Source organism: Ornithorhynchus anatinus, chromosome 11 (assembly GCF_004115215.2).
Source record: "Ornithorhynchus anatinus isolate Pmale09 chromosome 11, mOrnAna1.pri.v4, whole genome shotgun sequence".
Taxonomy (NCBI): Eukaryota; Metazoa; Chordata; class Mammalia; order Monotremata; family Ornithorhynchidae; genus Ornithorhynchus; species Ornithorhynchus anatinus.
In genome coordinates this window covers 7,389,556-7,409,571 of record NC_041738.1, presented here as the reverse complement: position 1 = coordinate 7,409,571, position 20,016 = coordinate 7,389,556, and the positions used below count along the sequence as shown (strand labels likewise).

Genomic DNA, 20,016 nt, shown 5'->3' with positions numbered 1-20,016 from the left:
AAGCACTTAACAAATACCATAATTATCATTATTATTATAAATGCTCACTATGTGCCGGGCACTGCACTAAGTGCTGGGTTGGATACAAGCTGGACACTGCCCCTGTTTCATGTGGGGCTCAAAATCTCAATCCCCATTTCACAGATGAGGTAACTGAGGCCCGGAGAAGTGAAGTGACTTGCCTGAGGTTACACAGCAGACAAGTGGTGGAGCCAGGACTAGAACCCAGGACCTTCTGACTCCCAGGCTGAGCTCTATCCACTACTCCATGCTGTTTCTCATTGGATCCCACTGGATCCTCAGGCTGGGAAAGCTCTTAAAAGATTAATGCATCCTTACCTCTGTCCAAGGTTAAGGATTCCTAAATCTGCCATTTGCCATTCCCGTGTTCTACTGATTGTGTCTGATTGGAACCTCCGTTCAGTACTTGGAACGAGTAACTTCTCTTTCTCTCAGTTTCCTCGTCTGTAAAATGGGGACTAAATACCTGTTCTCACTCTCCCTTAGACCATGGACTTCGTTTGGAATAGGACTGTGTCTGATATACTTATGTCGCACTGTCTTCTATAAACTTTCCCTAGAGAAGCAGCACGGCTTAGTGGAAGGAGTATGGGCCTGGGAGTCAGAAGGACCTGGTTTCTAATCCCAACTCCACCACGTGTCTGTTTGTGACCTTGGACAAGTCACTTCACTTCTCTGGGCCTCAATTACCTCTTTTGTGAAATGGAGATTGACTATGAGCCCCATGTGGGACATAGACTATGGCCAACATGACTGACTTGAATCTACCCCAGAACTTGGAACAGTGACTGGCACGTTGTAAGCTCTTAAGAGATACAATATCCACCCCCAAAAGACTTGGATTTATACCCTTTGGACACTTGGCATTCACCCCACCCTCAGCCCCACAACCTTTCTGTACACAACCCTCTCACTGTGCCTCGATCTCATTTATCTCTCCGACCCCTTGCCTGTGTCCTGCCTCTGGCCTGGCACACCCTCCTTTCTCAAATTCTACAGACAATTACTCTGCCTCCATTCAAAGCCTTATTGAAGGCCCATTTCCTCCAAGAGGCCCTCCCTGATTAAGCCCCCCCTTTCCTCTTCTCCCACTCCCTTCTGCATCTCCCTGACTTGCTCCCTTGGTTCATCCCCCTCGCAGTACGTATGTACATATCTTTAATGAATTTATTTAGATTAATCTGTTTCCCCACCCCCAGACAGTAAACTCATTGTGGGCAGGGAATGTGTCTGTTTAGAATTATATTGTACTCTCCCAAGCACTTTATACAGTGCTCTGCACACAGTAAGTGCACAATAAATACTATTGAATCAATGAATGAATATCTATAATTTATTTATATTAATGTGTGTCTCCCCCCTCTAGATCATAAGCTCACTGTGGGCAGGGAATATGTCTACTAACTTTGTTGTATTCTCTCAAGTGCTCAGTAAAGTGCTCTGCACAAAATAAGCACCCAATAAATACCATTGATTGATTACCTCAACCTTAGAGTTTACAGCGGTGCTAGGCACATGGTATACACTTAACAAATACCGCAATTGCTATTATAAGGTTAGCCCAGAGGGAAGGCAAAATTACAAAACGTTTTTAAGTGGGATTCAACAGCCACACACCTGGCCAATCTTCTCTGAGGAACTCATTCAGTGATTCTGCAGCAGTGCAATAGCCTGTATGGGGGAAAAACACATTTATTTGCACTGGAGAGATGGGATGGAGCGTTTGATATAAAGGAAAAAAAAAGAATGCTTTGTTCCTACTTCAGATTTGCACAAAAAGCTGTCATTTCCACACTCAAATCCTCCCAATGCCAGTATGAACAGCTTTATGTGACACTAATTCAAAAATGTCATGGAACACCACTGTCACAGGTTGATTAGTGGGATCAGGCAGGGAGTGTCGTGATCTGATTAGAGGATCAGAGAGGAGGTGAAGCTGGGTTTTTAGAGGGAGATACCTCAACGGAACACAGGCGTCATCCCCAAAATTGCGGAATCATGCCCATTTCACAGATAGAGAAACTGAGGAGCAGAGACCAATTGGCTTCCTCAGCGTCCCACAGCAAGTCACTCGGAGCCAACACTCCAACCCGGCTTTTTTCGGAAGTTGTCTTTCCTTATCTTCCAGTGTTCTATTCCCTCCTTCCATCCTCAAAGGTTTTTCAGGATCTTGTTTTTCTCTGTCTCCTTCCCCTCTGTGACCCGTGAAGAGCAACATAGGCAGTACTAAATACACGAAGGGCTTACCCTATGGGCGATCTTTCTGCAGGTCCAAGTGTTGTTGGTTTACCCTCTGCAGCTCGAGAGGTAGTTGACAAGTGAGCATAGGAGATGGAAACTTCTTCCCCACAGCCCGGGGATTAAGCAGTACTGATGGTAGCAAGTGAATTTGTGGGTTGGCTCTGAATGCTTTCTCTGTGTAGAATACTGTAACAAAATGCTCGGGAGAGTAAAATACGACAGAACAAAAAAGGGAAGACAACTGCCCCAGTTTATCAGCGACCTGCCCCTTTCTCAGAGCAGCATGGCAGAGTGGATAGAGCACGGGCCTGGGAGTCAGAAGGTCATGGGTTCAAATCCCTACTCCGCCACTTGTCTGCTCTGTGAGCTTGGACAAGTTACTTCAATAATAATAATGTCGGTATTTGTTAAGCGCTTACTGTGTGCCGAGCACTGTTCTAAGCGCTGGGGTAGAGACAGGGGAATCAGGTTGTCCCACGTGGGGCTCACAGTCTTCATCCCCATTTTACAGATGAGGTAACTGAGGCACAGAGAAGTGAAGTGACTTGCCCACAGTCACACAGCTGACAAGTGGCAGAGCTGGGATTCGAACTCATGACCTCTGACTCCAAAGCCCGTGCTCTTTCCACTGAGCCACGCTGCTTCACTTCTCTGGGCCTCAGTTACCTCATTTGTAAAATGGAGATAAAGACCATTAACCCCAGGTGGGATGACCTGACTACCTTGTATCTACCCCAGTGGTTAGAATAGTGCCTGGCACATACTAAATGCTTAACAAATACCATAATTATTATTAATTATGTTAAATAAGGAAACAAACAGAAGGAAAATGGGATACTGCTGGCCCACAGTTTAAGCAGAGCTCCCCAAAATATTTACAAATCAATAAATACAAATACAAATTGTATTTACAATACAATTCATGGTATTTATTGAGCACTGACTTGGGTGGAGCAATGTCTTAAACACTTCGGGAGGAATGCAGATGTCACATTTCATTACTTTCCTGTTTCTGGCTCAAAAGTCCTGGAGTCAAATCGTTGTCTTTCCCAGATTATGGGACATGGTCAGAGATAAGCAAATGGGCCTCATTCTTTATTTTTGGTGATGACAACTAAAATGAAGTAAGCGTGAATGCCAACATCTGTCTTCTTGCAGCAAGCACCCTGAGCATCCGACTATAGAGAGGAGAATGGGGAGAGCCAGAGTGAATTCACTTCCATTTGGACCTGCTTCCTACTTTCGAATAGGGCATCCTCTGCACCAATTTGGAACGTACCAAAAGGCACGCAAGGGCGCACGGAGCTGGGCCGGGTCTGAGGGTGCAGGGATCTGGGCTCAGGGCGGGGGCGCTGGGGCTAGAGGTCCCCTGGCTCGACCCGACTGCGAAGGCATTTGGCACTTCCCGGGGCACATGGAGCTCTTCTCCAGCGCTCGACGTTTCGTTCCGTGGTGCGCTCCTTGCCTGCCAAGACTTTCCCGGTGGACCTGTTTCCAGAGGGGAACCAACACTTCTACACGTAGCCAACTGGAGAAGCTCGTTTCAGAATGGAAAACTCAATGCCTTTGCAAAATATTGGGCATTCAGTGCCCAGACAGAAACAGAGCAGACTCCATGCACCTGTTCACTCTTTCCCCGTGTGAATGACAGCGGAGAATAGGCCAGATGGGCCAAGGGGGCTCCAGTCCTAATAATTATAATAATTGTGGTATTTGTTAAGCGCTTACTACGTGCCAGGTACTGCACTAAAGCTATGCACTGTACTAGAAGCAGCGTGGCTCAGTGGAAAGAGCGTGGGCTTGGGAGTCAGAGGCCATGGGTTCTAATCCCGGCCCTGCCGCTTGCCAGCTGTGTGACTTGGGGCAAGTCACTTAACTTCTGTGTGCCTCAGTTACCTCATCTGTAAAATGGGGATTAAAACCGTGAGCTCCACGTGGGACAACCTGATCACCTTGTATCCCCCCAGCACTTAGAACGGTGTTTTGCACATAGTAAGCACTTGACAAATACCACCAGTATTATTACTAACCTCTGGATGGACACTCGGAGCAGACTTCTGCTCTCCGGCTTAACTTTCCGAGGAAGGTGGGTGGGGAAGGGGAGCAGGCCAAGGGCGGGAAATTTAGGTGTTCAAGAAGCTCATCCCATTTCTCTTCTAATTCCTTCTGTTCCACCCACCTTCCTTCTCCCCGGTTCTTTCCTTCCCCTGTGTTGTTCTTTCCCCTGGGCCTGGGAGGCAGGAGGTCCCAGTTGGCCTGAAGAGCACAGCCTGCCCCCAACACACACCTGTATCATTAGCACAGACAGGCAAAAATCAGGGACACAGAAAGCGTGACTTCTTTTCCTGGATCTCCCTCTCTGGACACCTCAAAGTAACCAGAAGGTTGGGGGGGGGGGGTCCCCCTAGAAAGACCTCTCTAAAATCCCCACAGATCTTCTCTGGGTACAAGCTTCGACTGCAAGTTCCCTCCTCACTTTGCCCTTTTTGACCAGATTTGGCATTTTGTCCCTGGAGCACATGGCTGTGAAGAGGGAGGGGACTTGCAAGCTGGTTAACAGCAGCCAGGCAAAGTGGGGAGATCTAGCTAGAGAGTGCCGCTCCCCCACCCCCGGCCAAACAGGCCCCTCACACCCCAAGGAGCCTCATGGGGCCCTAATCTCTAAATCCTGGGCAGGGATTCATTATACCAGTGTGTTTTGCCCATTCTCCCTTCCGGTCTCTCCCTCAAGGGGTGAACAGGTAGGATCTCTTCCTGGAAAGAACCGTGTCCAGCCCTCTCTTCTTCAAGAAGACTCACCGTTTCCCAGCTCCCCAACCACGTCACAGATAGTCTGATGTGCTTTCAATCGGTCAGTCGATCAGTCGTATTGGAATGCCTACTGTGTGCAGAGCACTTGACACTGGGGAGAGCAAAATAGAATTATTAGTAGACATGAGCCCTGCCTTCGAGGATCTTCCAATCTACCCGGGGAGACACGAATCCTGTCAGATGCTGGGGGATTAGAGGAGATCGTCTTCAGGAGTCTTTTCATTTTCTGGGATTTTTCGGATCTTCCCTGTGCTCCCTCTCCAAATGGCACTTTCTGTGAAGGGACTGCTTTGATGTCCTCCTGTGGCTTGTGTAATGCCACAACCTTCGACACCTGCCTGTTGAAGAGAAGGGGGGATATTGAAAGAAGACAAAGGCTGTGGGAGACGGAACTGAGGAGGGCAGCAGCTGCAGGCAGAAGACGCTAAGGTTTGTTGAAAACCTGCCTCCCCTTTCACCAGAGCCTGACAAAATTACCCCAGTTTCCCTCCCTATTTCCCCAGCCCACACATCCCACTGAAGTTTCCTCCCAGATGCACCTGCCTGTGAGAGCGGGGGAGGGAGAATGACAGAGATAACAGGCCGGACCCTCCCTCTTAGCAGGCTCTTCCCAAGGGCGCTGAGTTTTCCAAGGCCATTTCACTCATTTCTCCTCATGCTCTTCCCGGAGGGTCCCACCAATTCCTGGGGTGACACCTTTGGGATCGGGGAGGGAGAATTGGGTCAGATGTCTTAGGGGGGCAGTGTCAAGGGATGGATCTTTCAGCTGGGGATCCTCAACACCGGTGTACTTGAAGATTTATGTTGGAAAAACCTGATTATAAACAAAAACTCTCTAAGGATTTCTGTGAATCAAATCAGTGACTATGTAGGCCTAGTCAGGTTAGATAGCTTAGACTCAGGTCCTGTTTCCCAGGATTGACCTGTCCAGCTCAATCTCTTGAGCTGCCTATATTTTGTTAGATGACTTTTTGAATCACCCCCTTTGCTGAGCTTGCTCATTAATTATCAAGAAGGTGGTCTAGTGGAAAGAGCACAGATATGGGAGTTGAGACCAAAATTCTAATCCTGGCTCTGTGGCTGGTCAGGTGGGTGGCTTTGGGCAAGGCACTTAACCTCTCCCTACCTGAGTTTTCACATCTGTAAAATGTCAAAAATAAGGTTTTTTTAAGGGCATTTGGTAATTGCTTACTATGTGCCAGGCACTTCACTAAGTGCTGGGGTAGATACAAGCTAACCACGTTGGTTACAGTCCATGTCCCACCTGGGGCTCACAGTCTTAATCCCCATTTTACAGATGAGGAAACTGAGGCACAGAGAAGTGAAGTGACTTGCCTCAAGTCATTCAGCTGACAAGTGGCAGAACCAGGATCAGAAACCTGGTCTTTCTGATGCCCAGGGCCATGCTCTATCCACTAGGCCATGCTACTTCCTTGTCTAACCCTTTTCCACAGAGATGCTGTGAAGGTAAAACTGAAATCACTGATGTGAAAGGGCTTTGCTAGAATAAGAATTCTACTCTTGCTTCAGGTATTATTATGATTAACATCAAAGACCACCCCTCATCTCCTCCTCCTCACACACCTTCCCTTCCTTAGGAACGAACCATGAGACCATCGGCTTCCATCCTGCCATTCGTTACGATTTGTCTACAGCGAAATGAGGAGGCTTAACCATTTCACCTTGCAAAGAGGAGCATAAATATTTTTACCAAATCACAGAACCGTTTTCCCGGCCTCTCGGGTCTCTCTAGTGTCTTCTTCTTCCCGCATCTTCACTCTACTGGAGAAACCTTCAAACCAACAACTTTGCTTATGGATTCTATGTTTACTAGCGCAGGAGGGCAGTCTAACCACCGACCAATGCTATTTATTCGATGTTCACTGTGTGCAGAGCACTGTACTAAGCACTTGGGAGAGTACAGTACACCAGTTGGTAGACACATTTGCTGCTCACAAGGACCTTTTTGGAAGAGTGCAGAAATTGATAGGTGTTGAGCTAAAGGCAGGAGAAATTGCCAGCCATGATGCAAGGGCAGAACATTGCTGATACTTCTGAACCTGGATCGTGAGACTCAAAATTCCCCATTCAGCTTCCAGAACAGGAATGGCGGTTTCTTCTAGACTGTAAGCTTCTTGTGGGAAGGGATTGTGTCTATCAGCTCAAAAGTATAGTACTCTCCCAAGTGCTCAGTAAAATGTTCTGCACATAGTAAGCTCAATAAATGTCATTGATTGATAATCAATTTACTATATGCTCTCTATTTTTTAACCCATTTTTCTATCCCATCCCAAGTAATCCTTTCTCTGTCTTATTCTGTACTTCTTACCAAGGCAAAGTGAACTCTGTCCTGCATAGAATGGGTGATTCATCCAGGATATACACTTTGCATATTTGGTTAATGATACCATCATCATTATTACTATTATTTGCAATGTCGAGCACTTCTTCATACACTGAACTGGAAGCTGGGACAAGAACATGGCTAACCCTGTGCCTCAGTTCCCTCATCTATAAAATGGGGATTAAGACTGTGAGCCTCACATGGGACAACCTGATGACCCTGTATCTACCCCAGCTCTTAGAACAGTGCTCTGCACATAGTAAGCACTTAAATACCAACATTATTAATTTAAGGTAGACAGAGTTCACCTCTTCCTTGGAGAGTATGTACATTTCTAGCTCTGCACATGACTTTCTCCTCTGACCTTTTATTGTTTTTTTTTTGGTAGAGGAGGAAGGGTGAGGTGGAAAGAGAGTGGACTGAGGGGTGAGGATGTTGTTGAATAAGATGTTCTGAGGGCTATCCTTCTTCTCCCCCACCTCCCCCCAACACAGTGTTTGGTTCTGGTCGATGAATCAAGCAAGTAAGGGCACAGAATTGGGATGTGAAGGAGAAGGCTGTTTTTGATGATCAGTTACTGTACAGTACGTGTCACTTTCAATAGTCTCATGGGAGTCTGAGGACCTGGGTTCTAATCCCGATCCAGCCACTTGCTCTCTGTGGGACCTTGGGTAAGTCAGCTAAATTTTCTGTGCCAAACTTCCCTCATCTTAAAATGGGGATTCAATACTTGTTTCTCCCTCCTAGCTAGACTGTGAGCCCCGTGTGGGAAAGGGACTATGTCCTACCTGATTGTCTTGTGTATACCCCAGTGCTTAGTACAGTGCTTGGTACATAGCAAGCAAATTGTTATTGGGTAAGAGCAGCATCTTCTTAATCACATTTGCTAAATGGGAATCCCTCAGTGAATAGTTGCCTATGATGATGAAAGAGCTGGGATTGATGAGCACAGGCTTGGGAGTCAGAGGTCATGGGTTCGAATCCCAGCTCTGCCACTTAGCTGTGTGACTGTGGGAAAGTCACTTAACTTCTCTGTGCCTCAGTTACCTCATCTGTAAAATGGGGATTCAGACTGTGAGCCTCATGTGGGACAACCTGATTACCCTGTATCTACCCCAGCGCTTAGAACAGTGCTCTGCACATAGTAAGTGCTTAACAAAACCAACATCATTATTATTATTATTATTATTATTATTAATGGCAGGTCTTACAGACTCTTTGGAAGTTAGATTTCCAGAAGCTTCCTAGGAGGCTGAAATCATCTCCAGCTCTGCCAACCTTCAGAAATAGTATCCGTTTAGAATGAATACTGTTGTTTTGCTTTTTTTTCAATAGATATTATTGCATGCAGAGCACTCTACTGAGGACTTGGGAAAGTACAACTGATGTAAAATACACATTGCTTTCACTCCAGGTCCTAACAGTCTGATGAAGAGACAAGCACAAAATAAATAGGGAGTCATTAGGGTCTATGGGAAAGAACACAGCTCTGGGAGCCAGGAAACCTTGGTTCCTAGTCCCCAGAACTTCCACTGACTTGCTAGGTGATCTTTGACAATTCATTTAATCTCCCTAGATCTCAATTTCCTCATCTGTGAGATGGGAAAAAATGAATTTACACATTCCAATTTCCTCATCTCTCAAATGAACTTACCTCTGCCATTTCCTCTATCTGTAACTTATTTTCACTTCTGTCCCCCCCGTTAGTCTGTAAGCAGGGATCATGTCTACTAACTCTGTGGTATTGTACTCTCCCAAGCACTTAGTACTGAGCTCTGCACACAGTAAACATTCAATAAATACCACTGATTAGTTGATAAATACTTTCCCTACCTTTCAGGCTGTTAGTCCTGTGTGGGTCAGGGACTGTGTCCGATAGGACTATTTTTGTGACTGCCCCATGCTTAAAACAGTGCTTTGCCGCTTATAAAATGCTTGATAAGTGTTTTGTTTATTACTATTATTAATGCACAAATAAGAAAAAAGAGAGTAGGTGTATGAAAAAGTGCTTAATTCACAGATAGGAGAAAAAAGAAAGTGCTTAAAGAATAGAGTATGTTAACTGATATGTTTCAGAGGGCTATGAGTGAGTGACTGTAAGTGCCCAAGGTGTTTGTGAAGGGTTCTGCTTTCTGTCTTTATCTGAGATTCTGCTTGGCTGCCCCTGAATGGGCAGAGTTTTCCCAGAAAAGGAAGTGGGTTACCACTAAAGGTGGTCTGCCGGTAGAAGGGGGCCAATTGAACTGTTTTGTGATGGTGGGTTCTTCTCAGCAATTCGGCTCTCAAGGAGAGCCTGTTCTTGTCTTACCTGACAGAGTCCCTTCTGGAAAAATCCCCACCACTTGAGTTATTGCAGAATCAATCGATCGATCAATGGTATTTATTGAGTGCTTACCGTGGGCAGAGCCCTGTACTAAGCGCTTGGGATAGTAGAATTCAACAACAAAGCTGGTCTGTCCATCCCTTTCTCATGCTTGAAAATCAGGATAGACCAGAGAGAGAGATCCCCTTTGTGCTCATTGCAGCAGGACGGGGCCGTTGGTCCCGAATTCCGACAAGTTTGTGTCTGCAGACAAAAACTGCATCCTAAGATGTAGCCAAACTCTTTCCAGAGCTGGTGGACAAACATGGCTTCAGTCAGGAACCCCTGTGCTTTTTAGCACTTGGAGCATTCATTAAAATTTACCAAACAGCCCCATCTGGGCCCTGATTTATCGTCGTATTAGGCAAAACTCCACATACAGGGCGTATAAAATACAGCGCTAGTTCGCCCGTAGCCTGATCTAACATGTTATCGGTGTTTGCTAGTACATTTTATAACCCCAGCTGCTGAATCGAAATAAAGGTGATTCCAACATCAATCTCCAGGATAAAAATCAGGCCACTTTCTACCACAGTTTGACCTTAGTGATGCCTTTGGATAGTCTTACTTGTCTAAGTCCTCACAACAATTACCAAGGGACAGTTAGAAAATGCAGCTCTAATGGCCAGGGCTGGGATTACTTGCTGCATCAAACGACTTAAACACTGTGACCCCAGAGGATTTCAAGCCCAGGAAGAGCTTGATGCAACTCTGACACCGCGCCGAGAAATAAATGGAACGAAGCAGGGAAAACCATTCATACCGTTTATTTGTGTTCCTGACAGGCTGTACCCCCTGAACTCTTCTGTGTCATTAGCAGATAAAAAAAGCCATAAATTAAAAAAAGGCTACAGATAACTAGCCCTTAAGATACCGTGGGCTCAGCTCCAGTTTGCCACGTCTTATTTATGGCTTAGGTAGTTGAAGCAGATGACAGGTCCCAGAAATTTTAATTTCTATTATAACACAGTTGACAAAGATGAAAATGTATTTCGGCTGCCCTAGGTCATCCCACTTCCTATTAAAGAACTTCTTCCTGTTCCACATTTAGCTATTTTTTTTTTTGAAGACTATCTGACAAGAAATTTGGTACCCGCAAGGCAAATGTTTTCTGGAGAGGAAATTTCAGAGTCCTTGACCAGTCTGCAAAGAGCAGAGATGGTATTCCTAAGGATACTGAGAGGAAAGGCATACAACAGTCAGGAAACACTTTTTTGACTAGAAACACCTGATATGAGATTAAGAGTAAACAATGTAAAGTCGGGCTTCTAAACGAAGAATCGGATTTCCAGTGTCTTTGATTTACACCCCCCCACCAAAAAAAAAAACCTTCTAAAATTAATTCCATTTGGTTTCCCTTTGGTGTTGCTCCTTTGGTACAGAACATAATTCCTATATTCGAGACTGTACTTAGAATCGCGAAACCCTTTAAGATATGCTAATGGACATAGGATGATTATTAAGATAAATACTATGTGAAGAAAAGAGGGGTTAATTATAATATATATAATCAGGCCCTGGTCAGTTGAGAACTTATAATTTATTGTTCCTTAATTTGCATTTATTCTCAAAGATATTTAATTTAGAGGAATTATAAAATAACATGATTTGAGTAGTTATAAAGATGATATGCATTTAACTAACTTCAAAACTATTTTTCTACCTTTTCTCAATCAATTACCTACAATTTCAGGAAATAACACACTAACAGTCCCAGGCAACTTGTAATTGTTGCCTCAAAAATGGATGCCATTTTTGTAAGAAAAAATATCGCCATTTCCTATTCAAGGTATTCATTTCTGAAGCCCTCTGCAAGCACGTGAAAGGATTGAAGCCACAATCAGGGGATATATACAATTTGTATTTTCAAGTTGTCTTCTGGCTCCAGCTCAGGAAAAATGCCTAACCCTATAACTTATCACCGAAAAAAACCGAAAAAGCATCAGTCATTTTTGCTCTGAATGAAGACCTGCCGCTCTCCAAGACCAGACAGTAATTGGCTGCTGGAAGGAGCCGACGGCAGCTTGCTGTGTTGGAATTAGTGAAACCCTCAGCTTCGGGGAGAACACGATGATCACTTTTCTTCCTAGGAATGATTGGGGGAGGTGTGTTGTCCGGTCTACGGCTGCATCGGTAGGGAGAAACCTCCTGGGTGAAACTGTATCCGACATTACTGCTGGCTGTTACAGTCTCAACCCCCTGCATTGCTCGGACGGTCTCTCACCTCTCGCCCTGTCCCTCATTTATGGTTTGAGAAGACCAGGTGCCGCTCAGCATTAAGGAAGGGGAACGTGTCTTCAGGACTGTTGCTGTCTTAAAGCGAAATGGGGCAATGTTTCGTTTGCTCTTGATTTAAATGGAACGTACTAGAAGGAAGCCGGCTCAACAAGTACCTTAGAAATTGCCCTGTTTCCTAAGGGAAATAACCTGTGGCTGGGAGACAGGACACCTGAGTTCTAGTCTCGCTCTCAGTTCTCCCGGTGGTCTAAGGGGTGGCTTCAGGAAAGTCACGGTTTCCTCAGCTGTGAAATGGGGATAATAATCCCTGCTTTTCCCTACATTACTGGGATGATTTGATGATATAATTAGATAATCAAGATGACTTTTTAAAATGTGTTAAATCAACTCCAAGGATTATTATTAAGAGATGCTTATGCCAGAGTAAAAGTTTCTGATTCCCTGGGGAATATTATTTTTAGGTTATTATTTTTGTACAGCTAGTATAATGTACCTCTCTCCCTCCTACTTAGACTGTGAACCCCATGTGCGAAAGGGACCGAGTCCAACCTGATTAACTTGTATCCACCCCAATGCTCGGCACACAGTAAGTACTTAACAAATGCATCTATCACTATGGTTTTTGTTATTATTATTATCGCCGTAGCTTACCACACATGCAGAGGCGTTATTCAAGTCCATATTTCCCGGGTGCAGGCGAGGAATCTGACATGTGCTGAATGTTGGAGATGAGAAGCAATGTAGTTTGCACATTAGTGTGTGGACTGACGTGAACTTCATTTGGGGTGGGGAGAAAAGGGAAAACATCACCAAAATCAAACCAGCAGAGAACCCCCAGAGCGTATCTCGTCTAAAGGATGTGAGCTGGGTGACACTTCCATCCCTTATAGATTAATATGGGAATCCATCACTCTTCTGACATTGAGAGGTTCCGGAATAAAAGCTCCATTTGCTGTCGGGGTGGGAGAAGGCGAGGGGATGGAGGAGCACACACTCAGAGCTCACCCTGGCCCAGGATGGGCCTGACGAAGGCGTTAGAGAGTAGTTTTTCCACTCCAGTTCATCCTTACACATTCACTCTACAGCTGCTTAATAATAATAATAATAATAATGGTATTTGTTAAAAGCTTACTATGTGCCAGGCACTGTGCCTTGCTGAGGAGGATACAAGAAAATTGAGTTGGACACAGTCCCTGTCCCACCCGGGCTCATAGTCTTAATCCCCATTTTACAGATGCGTTAACTGAGACGCAGAGAAGTGAAGTGACTTGCCCATGGTCAAACAGCAGACGAGTGGCAGAGCTGGGATTAGAATCCGTGACTTTCCGACTCCAAGCCTGTGATCTATCCTCTGCTGCTAGAGAAGGCATTTCGAATGCCTCTGAAAGGGGAGAATAAAGACTACTGGGAATGAAGATAATAATGTTGGTATTTGTTAAGCGCTTACTATGTGCAGAGCACTGTTCTAAGCGCTGGGGTAGACCCAGGGGAATCAGGTTGTCCCACGTGGGGCTCACAGTCTTAATCCCCATTTTACAGATGAGGTAACTGAGGCACAGAGAAGTGAAGTGACTTGCCCACAGTCACACAGCTGACAAGTGGCAGAGCTGGGAAGAGTATGAACAAAGTAGAGCAGGGAGAAGACAGTGAATAAGTAGTAGGGAGAGAGCTGAATGAGTACTTACAAGCAGTCAATCAGAAATTTCAGCTTCATGTAGTGAAGATTGGACAGCCAATGGAAGCGTTTGAGGACTGGATAGATGGGTGCTATGGCATTTTAGAAAAATTATCCAGTCAGAGAGAGAAGTATGGTCTGGAGAGACAGCCCGTTTATATTAATGTCTGTCTCCCCATCAAGACTGTAAGCTCAGTGTGGACAGGGAACGTATCTACCAACTCTGAGAAACTGAAATCTCCCAAGAGTTAAGTACAGTGCCCTGTACACAATAAGTGCTCAATAAATGCCATTGATTAATTGATTGGTTGTAAAGGGGAGACTGAGAAATCAGTAAGGAGATTGATGTAGCAGTCATTCCAGAATATTACAAGTGCTTAGACCTTGGTGGAGGATGTCTGGATGGAGAGGAAGGAGCAGAACTTCAAATTAATTGTGGTGGAACAACTGACAGGATTTAGTGACAGACTAAATATGGGGGTTGAAAGAAAGGAAGGGAGGAATGAAAGATGATGCCCAAGTTACGGGTTTGAGAGATGGGGAGGATTGGTGACGTTGCCTTCTGTCAGGGGAAAGTTAAGTGGAAGAGAGGACTTGCTGAGGTGATAATGAGAAATTCCGTTTGGGATATGTTGAATTCGAGGTGCCAGTGAGACAACCATGTAGCGGTATCCTGGAGGCAGGAGGAAATGTGAGATTTCAAAGAAGGAGAGAGGTCAGGGCTGGTGAGGTACACTTGGGAGACGTCCATCTAGAGATGGTCGTTGAAGCCGTGGGAGTGGATGAGTTCTCCAAAGGAGTGGGTGCAGATGGAGACTAGAAGGGGACCCAGAACTGAGCCCTGAGGGACTCCCACAGTGAGGGGGTGGGAAACAGAGGAGGAACCCACGAAAAAGACTGAGAAGGGTCTGGCAGGCTTACTTCCGACCTCGTTAGAAACATTGAGAACTGAGGAATTTAGCTACTGTTCCCATTAACACTCGGTCGAGTTAATGGATCTTTAGTCGCAAGCGCACACTCTCTTTCATCGCTCCACACTCTCTGGGTGCAAGTGTGTCCAACTATGAAGATGGCAACTCATTTGTAAGGAGCTATTTGAGGTGCCAGATAACTTGAAGGTCATCTGGGGGTGCACCGTGCCAATCTACCGCCACGAGCCACCGTTGCGATGTGAAGTCCCCGTCTGGCACTGGCCCAAACTGGACAGTTGGACGAGGTTAGAAAGCTGGTAACTCAGTCCAGCTTCCCCTTCCTTCTCCCTCCTCCTGTCCTCTTTGGGTACCGGGACCTCAGAAGTTCAAGTGGCCTATAGACTTATTTTAGCCCTCTGACCACAATCCGGAGTATGCACATGACCAAAGGGGAGCCTGCCACTCTTCGGGGCCGCAGCTGGACGATCGGTCACATGGCACTTCAGGGAGGGGTCAGGGTGCCCGTCAGCACCGGGCCCCGTGACATCCTGACCACTAAAGGCGGGCCCTCTCCGACTATACAGTGGTGCTCAAAACCCACTACTTCCCGTAAACTGTCAGCTCCTTGTGGGCAGGGATCTTGCCTACCAACTCTATTGTCCTGGATTTTCCCGAACACTTAGTACAGAGCTGTGAACCAATCAGTCAACGAATCAATCGTATTTATTGAGGGCTTACTGGGTGCAGAGCAGAGTTCTAAACGCTTGGGAGAGTACAATATTACAGAGTTGGTAGACACAATCCTACCGTGAGGTCACGGTCTAGAAGGGGAGAACAGTCTAGAGTGGGAAAGAAGTTCTATTTAGTGCTTTTATTGCCAAAGCACCTGATATTAGCTACTTTACTTTGCTCCCAACAGTTTCCGTGTGAAGAAGGGTTTAGATCTTATTATCCCCATTTTACAGATGGGGAACTAAGGCTTGAGGAGGTTATGTGACTTGCCCGAGGCCACACGGTAGACAGGTGGCAGAGAGGGGATTAGAATCGGGGACCGCTGATTTCCAGGGCTGCAGCTCTCCCACTGTGCAACACTGCCTTCCCAGAGCCTCTAGATTGTAAGTTTGCTGTGGTCAGGGAACGTGTCAACCCACTCTGTTATACTGTACTCTCCTGAGTGCTTAGTACAGGGCTCTGCACACAGTAAGCAGTCGATAAATATGATTAATTAAATAAATATTATGGATTGATTCTAACGGGCCCTCAAAGGTCTACCTCTCTCTTTCGTGGCCCATTTCGGTGACCGGGACACTTGATGTTAGTAAGCAGCAGCATGGCTTAGTGGATAGTGCAAGGGCCTGGGAGTCAGAGGGACATGGGTTTGAATTGGAGAATCAGCGTAGCCCAGCGGAAAGAGTCCGGGCTTGGAAGTCAGAGGTCAGGGGTTCGAATCCTGGCTCCGCCACTTGTCAGCCGTGTGACTGAGGGCAAATCACTTAGCTTCTCTGAGCCTCAGTTCCCTCATCTGTAAAATGGGGATTAAAACTGTGAGCCCCACGTGGGACAATCTGATCACCCTGTATCTACCCCAGCGCTTAGAACAGTGCTCTGCACATAGTAAGCGCTTAACAAATACCAACATTATAAATGTTGAGAAGCAGCGTGGCGCAGTGGAAAGAGCACGGGCTTTGGAGTCAGGGCTCATGAGTTCGAATCCCAGCTCTGCCACTTGTCAGCTGTGTGACTGTGGGCAAGTCACTTAACTTCTCTGTGCCTCAGTTCCCTCATCTGTAAAATGGGGATTAAGACTGTGAGCCCCACGTGGGACAACCTGATTCCCCTGTGTTTATCCCAGCGCTTAGAACAGTGCTCTGCACATAGTAAGCGCTTAACAAATACCAACATTATTAAATTCCAGCTCTGCCACGTGTCTGCTGTGTGACCTCGGGTAAGTCATTTCTCTTGTCTTTGCCGCAGTTACCTCATCTGTAAAATGGGGATTAAGTCTGTGAGCTCCATGGGAGGGACAGGTACTGTGTCCAACCTGATTAACTTGTATCTACCCCAGCTCTTAGAACAGTGTTCTGCACATAGTAAGTGCTTAACAAGTACGATAATTATCATTATTATTATTATGAGCTAGTCAGCTCTACACTCTACGGAATTCCTCATCTATTTGTCTTAAGCTTGAAGTGTCTTCAGCTCCACCTCCGAAGACCTGACTAATTGGTCGTGTTGCCTTAGCCCTAAATACCCCGAAGAAGAGGGGAGATTTGTTATTCCCGGTGCTAAACTGTTAATTGATTTGGTAATTGCCCAGGAAAAAAGAAATCATCCAGTTCTGCCCTCTTCTGCAGACAGGTAAGATGAAGATGTTTTAGTTATTGGACCTAGAAGAATAAGAGGAGGTGGAGAGGGGAAGGAGGGAAACGGTGTCGGAGAGACAGAGGGCACAGGCGATTTCTCTTTGTTATCACGTGAAATGACTCCTCAAATATGACAATAAATCACCGCAGGAATCAATCTGAGTGGAGGCTGCTGCTCCATGCTGATAATGCATCAATCAATATTTAATGTTTACACTTTAATTAATCCGCACGTAGGAAGCATTCTTTCAGTGACAAAAAGAGGATGAGAAATAAAACACCTTTTATATCAACGAGCGGCAAGTGGCGCTGCCTATCGGGGCGGCTTTGATCGGTCTCGCCATTGATCACCGGAGCCCTTTCGCGATTGCGAGCGAGCACAAAGCCGCATTTGGGTCTGAAACAAACACGGTCTCTGTGGAGGCCGGGGAGGTGGGGGGCGAGGGGGCTTCCGAGTCTGGTCTGCTCCAGGATGATTACAACTTAATCAGGACAAAGAAAGGCTGAATCAGAAGTATGGATTCTTTGAAAGACAGGACAAAAGACAAGTCAAATATCGGATTTTGAAAATTGGCGGCATCTTCCCTTTGGAAGAGATTCCTGTCAGGAATCACAAGCACTGATCTGTCGCTCCGGGGGACAGAGGAAGAGCGGGAGGAAGGAGAGAGGGAGTAGGGGAGGAGTTCGAGGGAGCAGGAAATCATCTTACTTCAGTCAACACATCAAAGAGTTGTCTCTGTCACCAAGTCACTTAGCAAGCTGAATCTACAGCTCCTTCCAATAATATTAATAATAATTAGTAATGAAATGTGGTAATTGTTAAGCGCTTACTGTGTTTCAAGCACTATACTAAGCCTTGTGGTAAATGAAACATAATCAGGTCAGACACAGTCCCTCTCCCTCATGGAGCTTTTAATTAAATCATTTCTTTAAATTATATATTATAAATTTCTAATTTAAATTGAGGTCGGTCTCTCTCTCTAGACTGTAAGCTCGTTGTGGTCAGGCAACACGTCTGCTAACTGTTATACTCTGCCAAGCACTTAATACAGTGCTTTGCACATGGTAAGTGCTCAGTAATTATCAATTATCGACTGGGCGATGGAATCTAAGTTGGAGGGAGAACGGGTATTGAACTTCCACTTTACAGATGAGGAAACTGAGGCCCAAAGGAGTTAAGAGACTTGTCCAAGGTCACACAGCTGTCAAGGGGCAGAACCCAGGTCCTCTGACTTCTAAGCCGTGCTCCTTCCCACTAAGTTATGCTGCTTCCCCCCCTCCCCCCACTTTCAGGGACATATTTAAGCTGATTTTTTAAAAAAACAGGTGAGTAGTATTGAAGCCCATTCATGATAACATCTCTGCCCCAAATCAGGAATATGGTCCTGGTTCAAAACCATATGCTCAATTTTCTCTCCCCCTTGATTCAACGATGTTGAATTCCTTATTTTATACACGTCATCCTGGACTTAGAATGCACAACTATAAAAAAATTCCTCCACTTATGGTATATTCAAGCAAGAGAATATGATGACCCCCAGCAAATCAGTGCCCTGAACATTTGTCAACAGTTCTGGTGCTAGGGAGAACTGAGCAATCGTGAGAATTCATGAACGTCGCTCTGACATCGTTTCGGGCCAGGTTCTCAAGGGTAACTCTTCTCAAATTCCACCTCCCCCAGAAAGCTTCCACAATTAACTCACAAGGGCCTACTCTTCCCCTGCCATCGGTCTAGCTGATGGAGTGTTGGTCTGGGGATGAGGGCACCAGTATTCCACTGACGGTTCTGCCCGAAACTGGCGAACGTGGACTTCGTTTCGGGCTCTTCGGCTGCCTGCCTCTGCTTCTTATGAATGTGCTAAACACGTACAGCGTCTGGCTTATAGTAAGCGTTCAACGACTACCACAGTTATTATTAATCAGGTTGGACACAGTTCCTGCCCCCCAAAGGGCACAAAATCTTAATCCCCATTTTACAGATGAGGTAACTGAGGCAAAGAGAAGTGACTTACCCTAGGTCAAACGGCAGACAAGTGGAGGAGCTGGAAACTGCTTGCTGCAGTTAAGGAGATGAGAGAATGTAAGCGGAAGCCTTACGTGGGCGGGGATTGTCTCTCTATTGCTGAACTGTATTTTCCAAGCGCTTAATACAGTGCTCTGCACACAGTAAGCGCTCAATAAATACGATTGAATGAATGAGCCACTAGCATTATAAACACTTCCTCTGGACAGGGTCTTGGTCCTGAAGAGGTAGAACCTAGGCCCTCCTGTTGTTCCTGACAAGATTCCCTCAACATCATCAGCAGCAGTGTCATTTTATCTGTATTCTTAGCATGTTCGGACATAATGTAGAAGAAGCAGGGGCCTAGCAATCAGAGGACCTGGATTCTAATCCCGGTCTAGCTACTTGCTTACTGGGTTAACCTTGGACAAGTCTCTTAACTTCCCGATGCTCAGTTTCCTCTTCTGTAAAATGGGGATTAAATACTGTACAAGTTTATTAGCGAGATGAATCAGGTGTAGAAAATGAAACTCTGTTGTATTGTACTCTCTCAAGTGCTTAGTACTGTGCTCTGTAAATAGTAAGTGCTCATTAAATATGATTGAAAACATATAAATACGAACTTAGAGATGGATACATGTAGCTATGCAACCAATTCTAACTTGGTATATATATATATATACATACATATATATGTGTATATATATTTATATATACACATATATCCAGAAGTATTAAGGGCAAAATGAGAGCCTGGAAGAACTAGAGCTGAGAGAGAAATCTGGGAAGACTTTATGAAGGGAAGTGGTTATTGCGATCATGTCTTCTAACTGTCATTCACCATTAGAGACTTCTGGTCATCTAATCCAGAGAGTGGAACAAAACTCCCTAAAAGTTTCATTCTTGTCTTCTGGGTGATATATTTCACATGCTGAAGATCCCAGATGATGTGTGACATTAGCAAACCAGTTTCCATCTTTTTTCTCTTTCTAGAATTGAATTCAAATATCAACTTTTATCTATGTTTTCAGGGTCCAAAGGATTAACT

At 45.4% G+C, this 20,016-nt stretch overlaps 1 long non-coding RNA gene across 1 annotated transcript in view; it reads left to right on the top strand.

Annotated features, from left to right (window-relative positions):
- The window catches only part of LOC114815031, a 34,756-nt gene extending 22,171 nt beyond the window's left edge, over window positions 1-12,585 (top strand). Inside the window, exon 5 of the long non-coding RNA XR_005660512.1 lies at window positions 12,530-12,585. This is a non-coding gene — a long non-coding RNA (uncharacterized LOC114815031). The remainder of the gene's footprint in view (window positions 1-12,529) is intronic.
- The last annotated feature ends 7,431 nt before the right edge of the window (window positions 12,586-20,016 follow it).